This window comes from Tachypleus tridentatus, chromosome 4, assembly GCF_004210375.1.
Source record: "Tachypleus tridentatus isolate NWPU-2018 chromosome 4, ASM421037v1, whole genome shotgun sequence".
Lineage (NCBI taxonomy): Eukaryota > Metazoa > Arthropoda > Merostomata > Xiphosura > Limulidae > Tachypleus > Tachypleus tridentatus.
In genome coordinates this window covers 26,360,419-26,378,643 of record NC_134828.1, presented here as the reverse complement: position 1 = coordinate 26,378,643, position 18,225 = coordinate 26,360,419, and the positions used below count along the sequence as shown (strand labels likewise).

The following is an 18,225-nucleotide window of genomic DNA, read 5'->3' as shown; positions in this document are numbered from 1 at the left end:
TGTTTATGAAACTAAACTTGCTTTACAGATTATTTTTATCACATTTAGTTGTTTGTAGTGTAATGTTTATCACACTTAACTTGTTTTATACATTACTTAAAATACGTATTCAAGTTGTAAATATTCCTATTACTTTAAAATAACAACATCCAGCTTTAATTAAGCCTTGTTAGTTGAGCAAATGAGCATATTACAATTCTGAATTCAAGGAAAACTTTGAAAAGAATACATTTCATAATTTTTATTCACATTAGAGGATCTATCACAAATAAAACAGATACTTGAAGGGTTACAATCACTCAACAAACATTTTAACAGAAATGTGTCCATCAATTTCTCTTTAGTACACCATATCACCATGTTTTTCCAAGTTTACACAGCAGCTCTTAAATGAATGCTAAGGTAACTAAGCTTACTTCTACAATATTTTGTTAATTCGTTCATCTACATACAAGTTATTCCTAATGCTCTAGTGTTTAATTTATTCATCACCAAAACATATACAGAATTAATTATTACTTACAGTATTTCTCAACAGTTAGTACATAGTAACTTTAATTTTATACCTAACACATATGAAGTTATCTCTATTTGGGACCACAACAACTGTGGTTATTATTTATTGTTTCAAAATAACAGCAACACATTTGACTTATTTTTATGAGAATCAAACTTATGGAACAATTGCTTGGATGCTACTATTCAAGTGAAAATGTATCACACAGAAGAGACATTTCTTACAAAATTTCACTTAAGAGCTGACATAGTTCTTTAAACATGAAACTGAAACCAAACCAAATCTAAAAAGGAGGAGTACTTAGGAAGTTCATTTGATGGTGTCCGTGAGAAGACAAATGACTGGGTAAGGATTAAAAGTGTTTTTTCTCTATGTTGTTTTTTTTCTTCTTTTTCTGAAGCCTAAAAAACCAGAAAATGTGTTAATAATGATTCTAAAATGAAATCATAAATTTTATTTCCAGTACTAAAGTGAAAAAAAAATATTCAGTGTTTTCACTTTTTCGTAGTTAAAGGAAAGAAATAAAACAACAATAACAAAATCATACCTAAGTTGGGTCAGTACACATTTCATGATTAAAAGCAATTAGTCAAATTGAGAGAATATTGAGTTAAACCTGTTGGACAATTAACAATTATTAATAAAGGTAATTACTGATCAACTGGAGTAGCATGTTAGAACATTTATTTTGTGAGTCAAAAGTAACATGAAACTACAAACACTGATTTTTTTTATCAATTATATAAAACATTAAATGAGAAAAATCCACACTTTGTAAGGTCATACCTTATAAGAAAAAAAGTTCCTAGATTCAAATATCTCCTTCCTTTAAGACATTGAGTGAGAAGGTAGCACTACTTTCTCCTGAGCTGTCTGAGGTAATGACGGTATACTGTCCAACATCAGCTTCTAATGTTGATGGGATTTTCAGAGTAAAAGAATGACCTTTCTTAGTGATCTTATGCCTTGGACTTTCCTCTTCTAAGGGTTTCCCATCTTTGAGCCAACGTACTGAACAGAAGAAACATATTTTAGGCTTAACAGACATTATTCTTTTAATTTCTACTAGATGCAAACAGGAGTGGAAATTTTCACCAGAGTCAGTCAACCCAGTACAACTCTGATTAAATGTCAGTCAGTCAACCCAGTACAACTCTGATTAAATTATAAATGAATTACCAAAATGATTCATCAATCTGAAAAACCAAGAACATAAAACTCCTATATATAACTAAAATAAAAATATATTAATTTTATATAGATTTATTCCATAATTTCTATATCACTGCTGCTTCTTCACTTTTGTTATGAATCCAGTCCTGAATGGTCAGTTGCACTGTCACAGAATTATAACTTTAACAAAAGGCAACTGAAAATTTGAGAAGCAGGATAAGAACACAAATGAAATTTCAACAAACAGGAAATTATGTCAAACAGAACAATATTTAAATACACCTTCCAAGGGAGAAGAAACTGTTGAAGAATCTGGTAGGAACAACTAGTAAAGTATAGGAGAAATAAATACCTATATAACTGGGAAAAAGGAAAGGTGTGGGGGTCAGAGCCACCTGAAAATTCAAGATTAAGGAACCAGGAAACCCCCAATCCAAAAGTCAAATGAGGTATTCTACATGACAGAGAACAGTGAGTTAATGAGGGGGGAAAACCTTGAACCCAGAAACCAATGAAGCAAAATATTCTATTTGCATTAAGAAACTTCCATAGAAAGGGGGGAAGCAAATGAAACAATCCAGAAAAGAAGCAAACCACTGAAAAGTTGATCTCCTCATCCATGACCAGAATAGAACCAGGCATGAAGATGGAGGATAAGAAGGTCCAGATGAAACACTAGTTACTAAGGGTTGCAAAGAAAGTATGGAGTCAGAGGAAGAGGTAGCTGAGGAGGAAGGTGAAGATGAAGCTGGAAAAGCCATGGAAATCACAGCTGAGATGCCCAGGAAGGAACTATAAGAAGGACTGAACCTGTAGCATCAAGGATGACCAAAAGCACCTGTAAAAGGAGGAGAATGGGATGACAGAAAAATATGTTGGTCCAATCCTAGTTGAAAACATCAATAGCCAGAGCAAAATGATAAAGTAATGGAGACCAAAACCAAGGCAATTTTTGGTTAATAGACATAGCAAAAGCCTTCTCTTGAGGAGTACCCCACTGAAGTCAAAGCCACTGAGGAACAAAAGGATTGAACAACCATTCCATTGGAAAAAATTCATCTGGGCAAAATTCTAATCCATAACCAAAGAGAAAGCACATGGAACATAGTACACAAAAATTTGAATATCAAGCATGTAAGCCCCAAAAGAAAATCCAACGTATGAATACAGAGGGATTGAGAATAGGTTCCTCCCTGGTGATAGAGATAAGCAACCACTGAAGAAAAGTAAGAATGGATAATTACTAGATGGAGAAAATGAACCAAAACATGATGTATAGCAAGAAGCTTCAGGACATTTATGTGATAAGATCTCTCGGCCACAGACCAAAATCTCAAATCTTCCATCTGAACATCCCAAGTCTCCATCTCCAAAGAGCTGCTTCCATGTAGGACAAGTAGGAAGAAGCAGGACATCTGCTGATGTGCCAGTCATATTTAACCATTGATTCTGATTGTAGATCAGGGTAATAAGAACAAAGAACGTTTGTGAGATTCCACTGGTCATGAAGAGCCTGCACATGAACCCTGACCTAAGGAGATAAGGGCTACCATGAAAGACTACACCCTCAAATGCAACAGTAACTCATGAACTGTAAAAAACTAAAAACCCATAAACAAAGTAGAAGAGGAGTAGGATGGACCCTACTTAGATGCACATTGAGAACACCCAAATGGAGAAAATATTGGATAAGATGCAGTAAGGACTTATCCAACTTGAGAGAGAGAACACCCAAATGGAGAAAATATTGGATAAGATGCAGTGACTTATCCAACTTGAGAGAGAGAACACCCAAATGGAGAAAATATTGGATAAGATGCAGTAAGGACTTATCCAACTTGAGAGAGAGAACACCAAATGGAGAAAAAATATTGGATAAGATGCAGTAAGGACTTATCCAACTTGAGAGAGAGAACACCCAAATGGAGAAAATATTGGATAAGATGCAGTAAGGACTTATCCAACTTGAGAGAGAGAACACCCAAATGGAGAAAATATTGGATAAGATGCAGTAAGGACTTATCCAACTTGAGAGAGAGAACACCCAAATGGAGAAAATATTGGATAAGATGCAGTAAGGTCTTATCCAACTTGATTTACCAGCCCACTATAGCTGCCTCCAAAAGCACCTGATGCAAGTAACAGGCTGGTTCCTGTTTGGAATGAGTTAATAGTAACCAGTCATCCAAAAAATGAGGAAAGTGCAACCTAAGAGCAAACAGTGGAAAATCAGTGTTCTGACTGCTCAACAAACATACAAAGCCACAGCATACCTGAAGGTCAGTGCATGAAACAGAAAGACCACCCTCTGAAGAACAAATCAAATAGAAGGTTAGGAGTGATGAGAAACCTGGATATGTAAACAAGCATTTGCAACATTCTTTGTGGTAATCTATAAGCTGGGAGAAAAAGCTCATCTAAGTGTGAGAAATGACTACAAGGTAAAACAGGATACACTGAAAATTAGAGTGAGGTGAGACAAACCTAGTAAAGGCTGTCAGTCTCCAGTTTATCATGAGGACAACAAACAGGATAGAATAAAATCAAGAGAAATCTGATAAACAGGTACAGTGACATGTTGCGATGGAAAATCTTTTACCACACTGGAAAAACACTGGCTGGAGAGAGGATCTCAGGTCACAGGGAAAGAGAAAGATACCTGATATGAAGGAGATGGGGAAAGAAGTAGGAGGACAAGTCCCTTTGATAAACCTAAAGGGAACATGAATCAGTGAAAGATACCAAATGATAAAAAAAACATACAGCTCCCACTGGTTAGTCCCTGGTACTGTTACAAACATGCTCATCGATACTAAATAAAAAAACGAGATGAGAAACCACTGAAAGGAGGAAGAGATAGAAAAGGATCAGGGGAAGATAGGAATAGGGGACTTTTTGTGGCTCCAACTGCAACAAATGTGCCACCAAAGAGGAAAGGGTAGAGTGCTGACACACAGATTATACACATGATTCCAAAGTCTCAGATACATGATAAAAAAGATATTGCAGAGGGGTCATATGTACCATCCTCAAAAGGAAGAGGTACCAAACAAATCCAAGGCAAGGTCACATCATGACTTAAGATCCCTACAACAGTGAAAATGCATGCGTTAAGCAAGAATCAGAGATGACAAAACAACAAACACGGAGGTAATAAGGAATCACAGAAAATCGGGGAACTGGATAAAACATCACATACCTGAGAAACCATGTTGAAAAATAATGTTTTAGCCTTAATTGATTGTGCTGGAGGGGTAACAAAAGACATGCCAAAATCCAGTCGAGTAAAAAGGAAATAAAATCTTTTTCAGCCTGAACACATTTGGCTTGTTCAGGAGGATTAGTGGCACAAAATCAAAGTGGGATCACGAACCTTAAAATTCATTGTAGAAATAAATATATAAAACAAAAGTGTTTGATGTGAAAATATGTGTGAATAAAAAAAAGACTGGGAAATTAGATTAAAAGATTTCTTCAATGTAAAGAAAAATAATAATGAAGAAATCTGGAAATTAAACTATTGAAATCATGAAAACAATACAGAGGAAGAGCATCAAGACAAAGAAAGTCTGAATAGAGGGAGTCACATGTTCTACTGTGGATATTAAACTATTGAAATCATGAAAACAATACATAGGAAGAGCATCAAAACAAAGAAAGTCTGAATAGAGGGAGTCACATGTTCTACTGTGGATATTAAACTATTGAAATCATGAAAACAATACATAGGAAGAGCATCAAAACAAAGAAAGTCTGAATAGAGGGAGTCACATGTTCTACTGTGGATATTAAACTATTGAAATCATGAAAACAATACATAGGAAGAGCATCAAAACAAAGAAAGTCTGAATAGAGGGAGTCACATGTTCTACTGTGGATATTAAACTATTGAAATCATGAAAACAATACATAGGAAGAGCATCAAAAAAAAGAAAGTCTGAATAGAGGGAGTCACATGTTCTACTGTGGATATTAAACTATTGAAATCATGAAAACAATACATAGGAAGAGCATCAAAACAAAGAAAGTCTGAATAGAGGGAGTCACATGTTCTACTGTGGATATTAAACTATTGAAATCATGAAAACAATACATAGGAAGAGCATCAAAACAAAGAAAGTCTGAATAGAGGGAGTCACATGTTCTACTGTGGATATTAAACTATTAAAATCATGAAAACAATACATAGGAAGAGCATCAAAACAAAGAAAGTCTGAATAGAGGGAGTCACATGTTCTACTGTGGATATTAAACTATTGAAATCATGAAAACAATACATAGGAAGAGCATCAAAACAAAGAAAGTCTGAATAGAGGGAGTCACATGTTCTACTGTGGATATTAAACTATTGAAATCATGAAAACAATACATAGGAAGAGCATCAAAACAAAGAAAGTCTGAATAGAGGGAGTCACATGTTCTACTGTGGATATTAAACTATTGAAATCATGAAAACAATACATAGGAAGAGCATCAAAACAAAGAAAGTCTGAAGAGAGGGAGTCACATGTTCTACTGTGGATATTAAACTATTGAAATCATGAAAACAATACATAGGAAGAGCATCAAAACAAAGAAAATCTGAATAGAGGGAGTCACATGTTCTACTGTGGATATTAAACTATTGAAATCATGAAAACAATACATAGGAAGAGCATCAAAACAAAGAAAGTCTGAATAGAGGGAGTCACATGTTCTACTGTGGATATTAAACTATTGAAATCATGAAAACAATACATAGGAAGAGCATCAAAACAAAGAAAGTCTGAATAGAGGAAGTCACATGTCATGTCACACTCTTATTGGTGGAGGATTGACACATGGTGATCTGCATGCTACAAGCTTTTTATCTTCCTTCTGCTGGAATTGACTGATTTTAATAATTTTTAGAATTTGCAGAAGTAGAGTAATATATTGTAACAGAACAATATTTATATATTACAATGTATATATACAATTATCAAAGGCCTAGAAACTATCAAACTCAACACAGCACAAGATATATATATACACACCTATCAAACTCAACACTGTAGAAGGTGTGTATACATATAAGACACTCAAAACATTAAATTGTACTCATCTATCAAATTCAACACAGTAAAAGATTTGTATACATTTATCAACAGAGAAGAAAACATCAAAATGTGAGAAGGTAACATTGTCTAGATTACAGACAACAACAGCATCATATATTATATACAGTATATATGAACATACTTTGAAATCAAGTATTATAATGAGTTTGAATTGTTTGGATGATGGTATTATGGGTAGTAGCAACTTTGTACACACGCAACTGCACATCTACATACATCTTTTGTTACACAGAGTTGGCAGGGTTGTCTGCACTTGGGTATTATGGCCAGTAATATCCTAATACACACTTTGAAGCCTGTTATTATATTGCATTGTTAGGGTTGTCTGAACTTTTGTATTATGGCCTATAGTAACCTAATATAAACACACTTATATACAAGCATACTTTAAAACCTTTTGTTGTGTAGTTTTTATGGTTGTATAGGCTTAGAGTAAGCAGTGAAACCTCATAAACACATCACAAAATACAGGCAGTTTTTTTGTTTTTTTTTCTCTTTTAATAATTGTATATGTTCATACTGTGGGCCTTCCACAATTTTGAATTCACTGACAAGGGCTATCCAACTCTTTAAAAACATCTTTTTTTATTCTACTATATTTTTGTACTTGACTCAACAAATACTGTATCAACCAGAGAAGTTTTCTATACAAACCTGAGACAGCTTTCTTTTCTGTTGTGACTTTAAAAGTAACTGGTTGGTTTTCAACAACAGTAGCAGACTGTGGAAATTCTACAAATACAGGACCTTTCAAAGGCTCTTTAGGTACTGAGAGAAAACAAACAATCTTAGAATAAAAACTGGTAAATATCCAAACTATTAAACATTTCAAAAGCTAGATTCACTTACAAATGTTTGACTTCCAGACTAATGTAAAACTCACAATTTAAATATTACCCAGAGTAACTGAAATCTTTAATATATTTTATTCCAAATATTTCTAATGCTTTTGGGAGATATTGGGGAATAAATTTTAAAATTATAATTCACTATAAAGATGGTACCAGTAAAAAAATAATATATCCAGTGACATTTTTTTCAAAGTTAGTCAAAATTAAATAAATTATGGACAATTAATCCAAAAGAGTAAAATAACTTGAAGATAATGTTAACGTTTTATTACAAGTCCATGATTTCCATTCAGAATTAGTTTAAATGTTCAAATTCATCAATGTTAGAAAGAAATTTGAGGCTATATGAAGCATTTTCTTAAATTTTCAAACAGTTGTAAGCTATTTTCTCTCACAGTAAATCTCAGACTGTTCTTGAGTCTTCTTTCATCAGTTTGTGTATTTACATAATATTAATGTAATACTTAACACTGTAATACTTAATATTCTTTTGTTTCACACATTATGATGCAGTAAAATGAATGCTCATATTAGACTATCTATATGTAGCTTAATGATTTAGACAAACAAAATAACACAAAGGGCAACACTATTAAAAAAAAAAGACACATTAAAAATGTTCTTTCTTGATGACAAGAAATCCACTTGAACTAAAAATGTATATCAGAACAGATGGTATGGGTATGAACACTTTTATTGATAACAACGTTCAGGTTAACCTTAAGATGACCTAGGAAGGTCCAAACATTGTTTTCTGCTTATCAATAAAAGTGTTAATACCCATACCAGCCATTCTGAGATACAAAAATGTTATTTAATTACTTTTAGTAAAATACCTTTTGAAATAGTTAGCATAATAGTTTTTAAATTCAAATCTGGAAAGAACACATTTCAGTATTATATGTAAATAACTTTCACAAAATTAGCTGATTAAGTTACCTATAACTAGCAACGTGCAGCTGCTAAATGCTTCGCCTGCATCATTGAAAGCTTCACATGTGTAGAATCCACTGTCTTCAGGGAAAATCTCACTGATCACTAGCTGGTAATTATCACCATCATGCCTGTAGTCAAAATCCTTGCTGGGTTTGATTTCTTTGTCATTGTGAAGCCAAACCACATCAAACTTTGAGGGACCTTTAATGTTCAGAAGACTTTTTTCAGTCTAGGTCTTGAATGACTCCCTGATAAATCTTAATAAGGCTTAACGTTATAACAGAACTAACATATCTCAACTAACGAACAATGAGCTTTCAGTATATTTTTATTATTTTTGTTATGATTTTAATGCATGTTTGATTTTTTTCTGAAAGAGTTAAAACATAAACTTTTCTTAACTTAAACTACAGAACACTTAAAAACTAAAATACACTGTATTTAAAACACATACACTGCTGGCCAAAATTTTAAGGCCAATAAACATAAAAAAAGAATATGCATTTTACGTTGTTAGACTGAACCACTTATTTGAGTAGAGCTTCAAAAGATGAAAATAAGATAAGGGAAAATAAAACTAAAAAACTTTTTTAGCATTTAATAGGGAAAATGTGAACACTATGAAATTAGCCTGAATACTAGCTGGACAAAAGTTTAAGACCAAACTGAAATGAAGCATTAATCGGTAAACACATAATGAAATTTAGACATTTGTGCTCAAGCACTAGCGTTGTCAACATCTCCCACTGACATCTCCTGTGTTACATTAGGTAAAAACATAGCAAAGGCTAAAAAGTTGACAGAGTTTGAACATGGCAGAATTGTTGAGCTGCAAATGCAAAAGCAAGGTCTCTCTCAACATACTATTGCTAGTGAGATTGGGTTTAGTAAAACTGTTGTTGCAAATTTCTTTAAAAACCCTGAGGGATACGGAACGAGAATTTCAAGTGGTTGGCCCAAATAAATTCCGCCGGCGTTGAGCAGAAGTATTCGATGGGTTGTTCGGCAAGATGGGTGCCGATCGTCGAACCAGATTAAGGCCCTTACGGATGCACAATGCAGCTCAAGAACAATAAGACGGCATCTACGAGAGAAAGACTTTAAAAACCGTAAACGTCTTCAAAGGCCATGCCTCCTTCCACACCACAAAACAGCTTGGTTAAATTTTGCTGAGAAGCACCAAACATGTGACGTAGAAAAGAGGATAAAAGTTTTGTTCTCTGATGAGAAAAATTTAACCTGGATGGTCCAAATGGCTTCCAACATTACTGGCACGATAAGGATATCCCACCGGAGACATGTTCTACACGACACAGTGGAGATTCCATCATGATCTGGGGTGCTTTCTCCTTCCATGGAACAATAGAGCTTCAAGTTATATAGGGGCGTCAAACAGCAGCTGGCTACATTGGCATGTTGGAGAGAGCATTCTTATTGACTGAAGGCCCTTGCTTGTGTGTAAATGACTGGATCTTTCAGCAGGACAACGCTGCAATCCACAATACCTGCAGGACAAAGGACTTTTTCATGGTGAATAACGTGATTCTTTTGGATCATCCAGCATAATTGCTCGAACTGAACCCATTGAAAATAAGTGGGGGTGGATGGCAAGGGAAGTCTATAGAAATGGACGTTAATTCCAAACAGTAAATGACCTTTGTGAAGCCAACTTCACCACTTGAAATAACATTGTGCCAGCCTTCTGGAAATGCTTATATCGGCATACCAAAGTTAATTTTTTAAAGTTATGTGCAATGATGACCGTGCAACTCACTACTGAGACCTCTTGTTGGGCATTTTCTACCCTGTTTAAGACTTCGAATAACAGTGCAGCCAGCCTTCTGCAAACGCTTATATCGACCATGCCAAAGTGAATGTTTGAGGTTATTTGCAATGACGGCTGTGCAACTCACTACTGAGACCTCTTGTTGTGCATTTCCTAGACAAAATTGGTCTATATGGTTTAACCTAGTCCAAATACATGTCAGTTAATTTTTGGTATGGCCTTAAATTTATGACCAGCTAGTATTTAGCCTAATTTTATAGTGTTCACATTTTCCCTATTAAATGCTAAAAACGTTTTTTAGTTTTATTTTCTCTTTTCTTATTTTCATCTTTCGAAGCTCTACTCAAATAAGTGGTTCAGTCCAAAAACACAAAATGCATATTTTTTTCTTTATGTTCATTGGCCTTAAGATTTTGGCCAGCAGTGTACATTATTTAAAAATAGAAATACAGGCTCTCTAAAAGTGAAAATACAAACCACAATTTTATTTCCTGCAGAAAATAGAAACAATTAACATAATATAATAAAAAAGGATAACCAATGAGAAAAACAGTAGACTGTGTTAAAATGTATGCCAGTTTTTTTAAATATTTGACTTTAATGAAATTATTTTGATCTTTCATGTGAACAAAAACATTACTGTCAAGCAGCAGTGTGAATTATATCAAAACAAGCCTTAATAGTTCATACAGATGACTGATTAACGTTAGTATCAAGTAGTAATGGGAAGATCAGAGCAGACTTCAACAGCTTGTACAAGTGAATAAGTATTATAATCAAATAGCAATATAAACTGTATCAGAACAGACCTTAATAGTCTGTACAGGTGAACAAGAAACATTACTGTAAGTAGCAGTGTAAACTATATCATAACAATGCATATCAAAGTGACAAGTTAAATGGAACTAAAAGCTAAACTCATTTCTGAAAGAAACTGAAGAGCAATCTTATATTTTTCAGTCCTATAAGTTTGAATTTCTTTCCTTACAATACATGTGCTTGCATGGCATACAAGAGGAATTATTTCTTTCAGAATATTAAAAGAATCAAACAGAAAAAATTACTTTATATATTTTGTACCATACTCTTGTAAGAACAAAAATACTTACATTTAATTGTACACTGCAGGGTTACTGGATCTCCATCTTTAAGAACAAAGCTTTTCAGATGTTCTGTGATTCTAGGAGGTTTGTTTTCAACTACTTTATCAGCTGTTGCTCCTCTCTCCATAGCTATAACAACCAAATGTTTAATATATTCAACTGGGAGTGTTTCAGAGCTATAAGTATAGTCTTTCTTCAAAGTACCATTTTCTTTCTCTGTCACATTTTAAAAATAAAGTTTAAAGAATCTTACATGTTTATTTCTGTGTTGATGTTGGTTCAGGAAGAGTGGCTTTTACAATGTTTGAAAACTTACATAACAATTAAGGTAGGCATTTAGAGATAAGAAAGTATATAGTTACTTCCTTTTGGACATTACTAACATGAATATTCAACCTTCATAGATGTAAAAAAAAACAAAACACAAAGAAATGATCATATGACTTGGATGTACTTCTAAGCTTTAGAATATTAATTATATTATCACTTAAACAAATTTATAGTTTTCTTAACTAACTATTTTCTCTAGCAAAATTTAATGTTAAGAATGCAATTCAGGTTTTTTTCTATAAATATCATTTGTAATGTGTTTATTCAGGCTAAACAAAACAATTTAAAATGTTTGTCAAGAAAACAACTCTGATAAAGAAGTTAATTATAAAATACAAAACATATTCAGCAAATCTGTTTCTATTATGATGTTATTAAAGACAAAATGCAAAATGTCTGAAATTGCACAGCACTTACGAAGGACTGTTAACTTGCACTTGGTAGAGATAGTATTTAAAGGATTTGAAGCTCTACATATGTATACACCCTCATCTTCAGGGAAGGCTTCAGAAATCATCAGGGTGGCAACACCATTTTTATACTTTAAGTCAATAATTTCTGAGGAGTGAAGAATCTGATAAAAAATTCCATGTTAATTACTTAATGTATAATCTTGTTGGTGAAGGCCAGGCTTAACTGGTTTACATATGACATAACTTAATTAATATTCATATCAATTATTTAATGTATAACCTTGTTGGTGAAAGTCATACAGAATTGGTCTATATGGTATAACCTAGTCCAAATACATGTCAGTTACTTAATGTATAATCTTGTTTGTGAAGGCCAGACAAAATTGGTCTATATGGTCTAACCTAGTCCAAATACATGTCAGTTACTTAATGTATAATCTTGTTTGTGAAGGCCAGACAGAATTGGTCTATATGGTCTAACCTAGTCCAAATACATGTCAGTTACTTATTGTATAATATTGTTGGTGAAGGCCAGACAGAATTGGTCTATATGGTATAACCTAGTCCAAATACATGTCAGTTACTTAATGTATAATCTTGTTGGTGAAGGCCAGACAAAATTGGTCTATATGGTCTAACCTAGTCCAAATACATGTCAGTTACTTAATGTATAATCTTGTTGGTGAAGGCCAGACAAAATTCGTCTATATGGTCTGACCTAGTCCAAATACATGTCAGTTACTTAATGTATAATCTTGTTTGTGAAGGCCAGACAGAATTGGTCTATATGGTCTAACCTAGTCCAAATACATGTCAGTTACTTAATGTATAATCTTGTTTGTGAAGGCCAGACAGAATTAGTCTGTATGGTCTAACCTAGTCCAAATACATGTCAGTTACTTAATGTATAATCTTGTTTGTGAAGGCCAGACAGAATTAGTCTGTATGGTCTAACCTAGTCCAAATACATGTCAGTTACTTAATGTATAATCTTGTTTGTGAAGGCCAGACAGAATTAGTCTGTATGGTCTAACCTAGTCCAAATACATGTCAGTTACTTAATGTATAATCTTGTTTGTGAAGGCCATACAGAATTAGTCTGTATGGTCTAACCTAGTCCAAATACATGTCAGTTACTTAATGTATAATCTTGTTTGTGAAGGCCAGATAAAATTGGTCTATATGGTCTAACCTAGTCCAAATACATGTCAGTTACTTAATGTATAATCTTGTTTGTGAATGCCAGATAAAATTGGTCTATATGGTCTAACCTAGTCCAAATACATGTCAGTTACTTAATGTATAATCTTGTTTGTGAATGCCAGACTGAACTACTCTACACATGGTGTAACTTAATAAAAATACATGTCAGTTACTTAATGTATATTTTACCCTGTTTGTGAAGGTCAGATTGAACATAAACTGGTCTATATGGTCTAACAATTCAAATTAATGTTGGTTACTTGCTAGTGAAGGTCATATTAAACTGGTTGACACATGGTCTAACTTAGCCCAAATCCATATCACTTACTTAAATCATAACCTTGCTGGTGAAGGCCAGACTGAACTGGTTGATGCAAAGTCTAACTTAGTCCAAGTGGAAGTATGTTTCTCTTAAACCACCAACAACATTCTGATTGGATGATAACATCCCGTATTTCTAACCATAACCAGTACTATTAACATTATCTAGACTTAGAAGAACTGAAGGAATGTTTATCAGGTATGTGAAAACAAAGTTAAAGGGTAAACCTAAAACAAAGATGACATGGGACTTTTTGAAAACAATCATTGCATATAATTATGGAAGAAAAATATGTTTTACTTTCTATTCCTAAATAGTATAAAAAACTCCTGTTGACTATTTGGTATTGTTAGTAAATAATCTATTAAGGATATAAGTCTTAGGAATAGTAACTTTAATTATTATGAGGAAGGTATAAAAAAAAAAAGAATTTCCTTACTTTATCTTCTTTCAACCATTCTACCTTTGGTTCTGGGTCCCCTGATACTATGCACTTTAAAATAACTGGTTCTCCATCCCTAATTTTGAGATCCTCAAGGCTTTGCTTGAATGATGGAGCTATCATGGCTTTGTCTACAGGTACTTATCAAAGACAATGAAATAAATTAATCAAATATACATATATAAACAAAATTATCTTAATAGTTAGAATTGTATCAATAATTAGATTAACTCTACTAATATTAGGGTGTGTAATGAGGTGTGATAGCTCAAAATACATAAACAGATAAATAAAGTTTATCATATCATGTACAGTGTACTGAGGTATGGTACCTACATGGCATGGCCAAAAGTATGTGAACACCTGACCATCACACCCATATTTGCTTGTTGAATGTATCATTCCAAAACCATGGGCATTAATATGGAATTGGTCACCCCTTTGCTACTATAACAGCCTCCAAACTTCTGGAAAGGCTTTTCAATAGATTAAGGCAAGTTAACTAAACCTAAAACCCATGCATATCTCTGGTAAGTCAACTGCAATCCAAAATCTAGCCATCGGGTACTGCAACCCATGTGTGGATAGGAAAAATGATCATACTACCAACAAGTCAAATACAATTCAAAACCCAGCCATCTGGTTGGGGTATGAAAGAGAATCATACTATTTTCACATCAAGTTCATAAAACCAGAAGGAATCTCATATCTCCCCCCTCCATCAACAAGAACTAGACATATGGCATTGAAATGATGTCTGTGATACATAAGATTATTCACTCAATTATATAATGACAAGAACTGCCCCATATGCAGGAACTTCCTTGTAAAAATAATCATCATTGAAGGATAGAAAAAGGAGAAGAATCCCAGTAATCTGCAAGTACTTCCAGTGTAATCCACTACACAGATGAAGTAACAACAGTTGAATTGAGTGAAAAAATAGAGACATTTGTAATACTTGAGTGAGGACTTATGCTGATTGGTTCAACTCTAAATCCACAACCCAGCAACAGAAAACCACCACCCATCAGGGTAGGATGAGGGATCCCAATCAAAGGGGTGAATTGCAATTTTGAAAGCTTACTCCCAACATTTGGCAAAGACTAGCAACAAAATATGACATTCCAGTTAATACCAAATTTATTCAAAAACCAGGCATAAAACTAAGGTCTATACTATGTAAAAACTACACTGAAAAACACCACACCAACATTATTTATAAAATACAATGTGATAACTGCCACAACTTCTATATTGGAGAAACACGTAGAAAAATGGAAACCAGATTCAAAGAACACAAAAGTCACCTTTACACATTTTCGAACACTGCAAATCAAATAAACACAACATAACCATAGAAAACACCCAAATACTAAATAAAGAAACAACATGAACAAACACAAAATTAAAAAAGCCTTACTTATACAACAATTCAAGCCCAAAATAAACCAATACAAAGGAACACCTTTATACCTATATTAAAATATATATATATTCAAACATCTAAGCACACCCTCTACATTCTTACACTCAATTACACAACCACCTTTAAACGTGTGGTCATCTATCGGTCAGTTACCTCTTTCTTTCTTTGTGAACCTGACGACGACCGAAGAAGGCTGAAATGTTGTTCACGCCTCTACATAGAGTTTTTCTCTACCCACACCAGCCATTTTTACATATATAAAGCTTACTTCCATGTTACTTAGTGGAGTGTATCTCATCATTTTCAACTGCAGATCACAACCACCCAACTATCAACTGACTGGGTTTATCATCATTTGTAAATATTATCTGCATTTTGTATTTCATCACCCCATTCAGGAGGATGCATCCATGGTCCATCATCCTAAAAGCTTAGAACTGGAAAGTGGTAAGGACTCTAAAACTCCACTAGAAGAAAAAAGGGAGAGAAACCACGATGGAAAGTCTGGAGGAACAACACAACCCGAGACCATGAAACCCTATTTTGAAAAGTAGACCATACAGATTTATTTGATACAAGGCATAGCAAGGATGAGCAGCTATCACTTCTGCTTTATCCATATAGTACATGGGTTAGTAGTGAAGGATATCAACAAGAGGATGACAGTACCCCAACAAGAAAGAAACAACTACCCAAAGTAAAGAATGGAAAATGAACATATGTAGAGTAGTCCCAGTGTTCAACAGACAAAGTACCTCCAACAGATTACAATTTAGATATGCAGGGAAAAGGTGCATGATCTGAGTGGAGATAAGAGGAATCAATCATGGAAAAAAGGATAAAATGAATTAAAATACCAATCAAATCACAACCCAAACCTAATGAGTCAGGGAGGAAGGAAATAAAAATCACAGACAAAACTGTGGAGTAAGGGAAGGAAATATTGGAAGATGAATTCGACTGAAAAACCCAAAGCATGTACTGAACTGACAAGGTCATTTAGAGCCAACTGAAATGTGGAAGACAGTATGAAATATAAAAGTTGAAAGGACTATACTACATGAGCTATGAAATGGAATTAAATAAAAATGATCCATTATAAAAAATCAAACTGAAAAACCAAAGAAACCCAGATTTGTACCAACCAGGCAATCAATTAGAAAGGCTTGAACTGTAGTGACATGGATGAATGAACATTTTGGGAAAATAACTGATGGGAGGAGATAAACTAATATGAGAAACTGGATGTAATCCTTTTTTATTAACAGCCATATCAAGGGAATGATGAACCATAAGCCAGAAACAAAAGAGAATTACTTTGGAATGGATACAAAATTCAAACACTTCATGTGTAGAAATAGCCCCAAAGGCAGTAGACCCATCAAATATTTTTGGAATTGAGAGGTCATTCCAAGAGAAAAAAATGTGACAGGACAGAAAAAGCAATGAGAAACAAGGACAAACATTTGGAACATGACTCTTCAGGAGAAGCATGTGAAGGAAGATCCACTGTCTAACAAAAAGGAACAAGAAAAACATCCCTTTGGTAAGTGGCAGAAGCCACCACCATTGAATAGCCAAAAGAAAACATTAGTCAAATACAGACTAATGAAAAGAGCAAATGAAAGCACTAAGGACTGGATGAAATGTTAGGGTGTGAAAGGGATAAAAACACAGTCCTGAAACTTCCTACAGATAGAACCCTTAAGCAGTGGAGATGAGCATCAGGCAAGAGAAACAATCAAAGAAAGAGGAAGAAAGCAGGAAACCCAAACAACATAGGAAATATGAAAATCTATCAACTCATATGGAAGAAAAGGAACGAAGAAATGAAGAGGAAAATCAATGGATGGTCCTACTGGAGAGATGTGTAAAAATACTGCCTCAAAGGAGTGAAAATGTGAGGTATTGTACAGGAAGAATACATCTAATTGGAAAATGTAGCTGAATGTGGAAGGAGTCTATGAGTATGTAAAGACTACCTCCTTTATGAAGTATCTAGTCAAAGCTATACATCCAAGGAATAGTGTTGGTAAAATCCCCCCCCCCAAGGAAGTGAAAGTCATATAAAATGCAGACCAATACAAAAAAGAAAAAGACATATGGCACCAGAAATGTCCAAAGTGCAATGCACGAAACTGGGATTGAATTGTGCTGAAATAACCTATAATAGCCTTTCAAAAAACAAGAATGTGTAATGTGGGTATACCCTGACATGCAGAAACAGCAAACTAAACTGTGATTAAAGACTACATATGAAAATGAAAAAGACCCAAGAAGTGATTGAGGTGGGACTGATTCATCCAGAACCACAAACAGCACCAAGCACACAAGATGAGTGGATAAAACCCATAGGTTGGACAGGGAATGGATGGAAGATTCCTGGGCATCTAAAGTAACAAAGATGAAAATATCTTGGAATGAAACAAAAAAAAAATTGAATATAGCATGACAAATACCCCATGTGATGCTAAACATACAGGAGAACCCCCCCCCCAAAAAAAAAGGGACAAGTGAAGGAAAAGGTCTAACCACAAGTCTATTAGAAGTGTATAGTAAACAAATAGCAGCATTCCAAAATAGGAAAGAAGCCATATAGTTAAAGAAAGAACAAAATCATA

At 34.1% G+C, this 18,225-nt stretch overlaps 1 pseudogene across 1 annotated transcript in view; it reads right to left on the bottom strand.

Annotated features, from left to right (window-relative positions):
• Positions 1–226: 226 nt before the first annotated feature.
• Positions 227–18,225, bottom strand: part of LOC143248084 (twitchin-like) — a 66,071-nt pseudogene continuing 48,072 nt past the window's right edge. The window contains exons 32-38 of the transcript XR_013026800.1: positions 14,173–14,315; positions 12,213–12,369; positions 11,472–11,594; positions 8,580–8,777; positions 7,444–7,557; positions 1,304–1,528; positions 227–918 (exon numbers count right to left, since the gene is read on the bottom strand). The product of XR_013026800.1 is annotated as a twitchin-like (transcript). The remainder of the gene's footprint in view (positions 919–1,303; positions 1,529–7,443; positions 7,558–8,579; positions 8,778–11,471; positions 11,595–12,212; positions 12,370–14,172; positions 14,316–18,225) is intronic.